The sequence below is a fragment of the Dendropsophus ebraccatus genome, chromosome 5, assembly GCF_027789765.1.
Source record: "Dendropsophus ebraccatus isolate aDenEbr1 chromosome 5, aDenEbr1.pat, whole genome shotgun sequence".
NCBI lineage: Eukaryota > Metazoa > Chordata > Amphibia > Anura > Hylidae > Dendropsophus > Dendropsophus ebraccatus.
In genome coordinates, this window is record NC_091458.1 from 44,151,370 (window position 1) to 44,157,369 (window position 6,000).

The following is a 6,000-nucleotide window of genomic DNA, read 5'->3' on the forward strand; positions in this document are numbered from 1 at the left end:
GTACCTTCGGATAGCTGCTTTTAATCCAAGATCTGTCCTGGGGTTCGTTAAGCAGGTGATGCAGTAATTGTCCTAAAAACAACTTTTATACCGGCAGCCCCATGCCCAAAGGTCGGGGCTTAGATTGTGTATGCATTAGGCTGGCACAACCTCTCCGTCCCTTCTCCCCGCCCTCCTCATCAATAGGAATGCTCCAGGCAGATTGTCTCCTATTCATCACCTGTGTCAGCCCGGCACATGGGCTGGATCGTTAAGGCACCTGGGCAATGTTCAGACAGGAGAAAATGTTCCAGTGGCATTCCTAATGATGAAGAGAGTGGGAAGGAGGGACGGAGGGGTGGTGCAAAGTTAGGGCACAGATACTTTAAGCCCCGGCCGTTGGGCACGGGGCTGCCAGTTTAAAAGTAGTTTTTTAGGCCAATAACTGCATCACCTGCTGACTGGACCCCAGGACAGATCTTGGATTAAAAGCAGCTATCCGAAGGTACAAGTGGTTTGGGGGGTCAGATTGTGGGTACAGAGTCACTTTAAAGTATAGAAGAAACCAGAAGAATTGTACCAATTTTAGTCTCTTACTATTACTAATTTTATTTGTATTATATATTTTAACAAATATTACATAGAATTAAATATTTGGGGGCAATATTTTCCCTTGTAGTGTGTGCAGAATATGAATAAGAGAACAGCCTTTGTATACAGCAATTTCTACTCTAAATATGGGAAATTGGATTGTGACTGAAAGCAAGGCCACATGGATTGTCTCTAGCTTAAGTCACTTTATTCAATTAGCTTTCTGGTGACACATGGACCTTCACATGAGCGGCGAGTAATCCAAAGCTTCCATCAGAGATCAGCCTGCTGTAAATACAGAGATTACTAAAACGACAAGGGAGTCAAACTACTAGATGCATTAAAAAGGTTTCACGGTTTTATTAAAAAAAAAGAAAAAAAAAGCTTAAAGGGGTTATCCAGGCTTAGAAAAAACTCCAGAAACAGTGCCTCTCCTGTCCTCAGTGGGTGTCAGTTTTGAAGCTCAGTTCAATTGAAGTGAATAGAGCTAAATTGTAATATCACACACAACCTGAGGACAGAGTGGCGCTATTGTTGCAAGAAAAATTTCTCTATTCCTGGATAACCCCTTTAAGCATTTTACAGTGAATAGTTCTGCTATGTTCTGAATTACTGTGAGCTTCAGTGACTCAACAATTTCAAGATCTCTGCTTGCTGTTAACATGAAAACATTCCTATTTACACCCAGAGGCTGGAGGCTTGTGCAACCCTGTCCCTGCTCTCAGCTGAGGCATACATCTACAGGCTGGGTTCACACTATGTATATTTCAGTCAGTATTGCAACCAAAACCAGGAGTGGATTAAAAACACAGAAAGGATCTGTTATTTTAGAACAACGGCTGTTATATTGAAATAATGGCAGTTATTTACTGTTATATGGCGGCCATCCACTCCATTTCACCATTGTGTGGACAGATCCTTTCTGTGTTTTTAATCCACTCCTGGTTTTGGTTGCAATACTGACTGAAATATACTGACTGATATATACATATACTGACTGAAATATACATAGTGTGAACCCAGCCACTATCAGTATAGGAAATCCTCTGAGAGGAACAGCCTTGACCCCTCAGCAAAATATCAGGATACAAGTATTATCTGGTCTGGATACTAGCCAACATTATAAAGTATACTAGGTTTCTATGAAACCTGAAAAACAGTTTGGGATAGCTAAGGATAGAAAGAATTTTTTATAAGCTGCCAGGGTTCCTCATAGATAAGAAACACACTGCTCATCCTCTCCCAGTGCCATTCTGATGGTGTACAGGTCATGGCTCACCATCACTTCATTGTAAAGTCTCAACATGCAAGAACTGATTGATCACACAGGTAAGTATCCCTTTTTATGGCACCTTGACTTGTAAAAATGTCTTTATTCCCCAGAAAGTGCCTATATTGACCCCAGGTTCAGTTTGCACATTCATTGTTGGCACTGTATTTACCCATAGGGTACATAGAAACATAGAGGATTGTTGGCAGAAAAAGACCCCCTGGTCCATGTAGTCTGCCCTTATTTTCTTTCCTTTCTTATTATCTTAGGGTAGATATATGTTTATCCCAGGCAGGTTTACATTCAGTTACTAACTGTAGACTGGTATTGACGGGTCCCGTCGCCGCGCCGGCTCATTAAAGGGGTAGTGCGGTGCTAAGAAATTATTCATAAAATAACACACAAAGTTATACAACTTTGTAATGTATGTTATGTCTGTGAATCGCCCCCTTCCCTGTGTTCCCCCACCCCCGCACGTGGATGCGGAAGTGTAGTGTACCATACATACCTGACGCGCGTCGTCCCCGTCCCCGATGATGCGATCGCGGGGTGAAATTCGTTCTTCTGGCCAGGCCAGACCTCAATGTCGCACTGACGCTGATCCTGGCTCGGCAATACATTGCTCTGGTCTGCAGAAGACCAGAGCAATATATCACTGAACTAATGGATCAGTGCTCTATATATACACAGCATTGATCTCTATGAAAGATCAATGCTGTGTATATAGAAGTCTACCAGGGGAACTAGTCAAAGTAAAAAAAAAAAAAAAGTTAAATTTTTTTTATTATAAAAAAAAATCCCCTACCCTAATAAAAGTACAAATCACTCCCCTTTTCCCGTTTTATAAATATAAATAAATAAACAAATAAACATATTTGGAATCGCTGTGTGTGTAATCGCCTGAACTATTAAATTATCATATTCCTGATCTCGCACGGTAAACAGCGTAAGTGCAAACAAGTTTCAAAGTGCAAAATTGCGCATTTTTGGTCGCATCCAATCCAGAAAAAATTTAATAAAAAGTGATCAAACAGTCGCATATACGCAAACAAGGTATCGATAGAAAGAACAGATCATGGAACAAAAAATGACACCTCACAGTTGTAATCATACTGATGTGAGGAACATAGAGGACGTGTCCGTTTTACCATAGAGCAAATGGAGTAAACATGAAACTCCCTGAAATGAAAACAAATTCCTTTCTTTTTTCAATTTGACAGCACAAATGATTATTTTTCCGGTTTCGCAGCATATTTTATGGAAAAGTAGTCTGTCATTGCAAAGTACAATTGGTGTCGCAAAAAATAAGGGCTCATGTGGGTCTCTAGTAGAAAAAATGCAAGCGCTGTGGCCTTTTAAACATAAAGTGGAAAAAGCAAAAGCGCAAAAACGAAAATTGGCTTTGATCTTAAGGGGTTAAACACCTCAAGCCTATATATTTAGCTCTTACGTTGACTTTCCCAGCGCGTTGCCTAATGTACAATAAAAGCATAATGTGAACAGAAACAGATATCGTCTGTGTTCAGCAATGAGTAGGGTGCATGGTATCCTTATCCATTTGCCACTTTATGTAATGACTTTGGAAACAGTCTGCCCTCTACATTAGCCATCTGTTGTGCTCCTGAGTCTTCAAGCAAAACCCAAGTGCTGTCTCATACTGTAGTTAGGATACACCATTCAAAGAGGAAGTTTTAATGCATTATTTAAAGTGTAAGCTCTTATAGAAAAGCTCCTTTATTCTTTCTGTATTCCTTTCATATCTTTGGTTTTTGGTTTAATTTTTTTCTCTTATTACATCCTTTTATGTAAATTGAGTTTGTCAGTAGCACTAAAATTCTTCCAGCTTTATTCAGAAATCCTTCAAGGGGAACTCCTGGTAGGGGTAAAAAAAAGAAACTTCTGCAGAAGCAATTAGCATTACTCACCTCATCTATTTTGAAATTACCAAAAATCCATCAGTTTTTTTTTTTAAGGGGGGGGGGAGGTCTGTATTGTGTTTCTGTACTTCTTGGTTGAGCAGTTGTACACAGTACTACAGGTTCCAGAATGCATTGCAGTTTCATTGTGTTACTGAATAATTTGCAGTACTTTATTATGTCATTGTGTTCCCACCCCCACAGCACACTGTATTCTCTACCTGTAACACCCCACAGCACACTGTATTCTCTACCTGTAACACCACACAGCACACTGTATTCTCTACCTGTAACACCACACAGCACGCTGTATTCTCTACCTGTAACACTACACAGCACACCGTATTCTCTACCTGTAACACCACACAGCACGCTGTATTCTCTACCTGTAACATTACACAGCACACTGTATTCTCTACCTGTAACACCACACAGCACACTGTATTCTCTAACTGTAACACCACACAGCACGCTGTATTCTCTACCTGTAACATTACACAGCACACTGTATTCTCTACCTGTAACACCACACAGCGCTGTATTCTCTACCTGTAACACCACACAGCACGCTGTATTCTCTACCTGTAACACCACATAGCACGCTGTATTCTCTACCTGTAACACCACACAGCACACTGTATTCTCTACCTGTAACACCACACAGCGCACTGTATTCTCTACCTGTAACACCACACAGCACGCTGTATTCTCTACCTGTAACACCACACAGCACACTGTATTCTCTATCTGTAACACCACACAGCACGCTGTATTCTCTACCTGTAACACCACACAGCACGCTGTATTCTCTACCTGTAACACCACACAGCACACTGTATTCTCTACCTGTAACACCCCACAGCGCACTGTATTCTCTACCTATAACACCACACAGCACACTGTATTCTCTACCTGTAACACCACACAGCACACTGTATTCTCTACCTGTAACATTACACAGCGCACTGTATTCTCTACCTGTAACACCACACAGCACACTGTATTCTCTACCTGTAACACCACACAGCACACTGTATTCTCTACCTGTAACACCACACAGCACGCTGTATTCTCTACCTGTAGCACCACACAGCACACTGTATTCTCTATCTGTAACACCACACAGCACACTGTATTCTCTACCTGTAACACCACACAGTACGCTGTATTCTCTGCCTGTAACACCACACAGCACACTGTATTCTCTACCTGTAACATTACACAGCGCACTGTATTCTCTACCTGTAACACCACACAGTACACTGTATTCTCTACCTGTAACACCACACAGCACGCTGTATTCTCTACCTGTAACATTACACAGCGCACTGTATTCTCTACCTGTAACACCACACAGCACACTGTATTCTCTACCTGTAACACTACACAGCACACCGTATTCTCTACCTGTAACACCACACAGCACGCTGTATTCTCTACCTGTAGCACCACACAGCACACTGTATTCTCTATCTGTAACACCACACAGCACACTGTATTCTCTACCTGTAACACCACACAGCACACTGTATTCTCTACCTGTAACATTACACAGCGCACTGTATTCTCTACCTGTAACACCACGCAGCGCTCTGTATTCTCTACCTGTAACACCACACAGCACACTGTATTCTCTACCTGTAACACCACACAGCACACTGTATTCTCTACCTGTAACACCACACAGCACACTGTATTCTCTACCTGTAACATCACACAGCGCACTGTATTCTCTACCTGTAACACCACACAGCACACTGTATTCTCTACCTGTAACACCACACAGCACACTGTATTCTCTACCTGTAACATCACACAGCGCACTGTATTCTCTACCTGTAACAGCACACAGCACACTGTATTCTCTACCTGTAACACCACACAGCACACTGTATTCTCTACCTGTAACATCACACAGCGCGCTGTATTCTCTACCTGTCAACTCCCCAAAAAGACAAAAGCATATGCACAAAAAGGTAGCACATCATAATGAAACTTTATTGAGACAATAACAGAATATACAGAAAAATACCATAAACTATGCAGGGGTGAAGCAATAAGGGAGACAAACCCCAAACACTACCCTACATTAAAAACACTTAAAATGTCAACATAGGACCCGCCGGCGTACCAGCAAGGTCTAACAACCACTCTGACCCCGGACCATATGGGTTTAACAAAGCTGCCTAAGCAGTATCCCTATGACATATGACATCAAGAAAAATAATTAATATGAACAAAGGG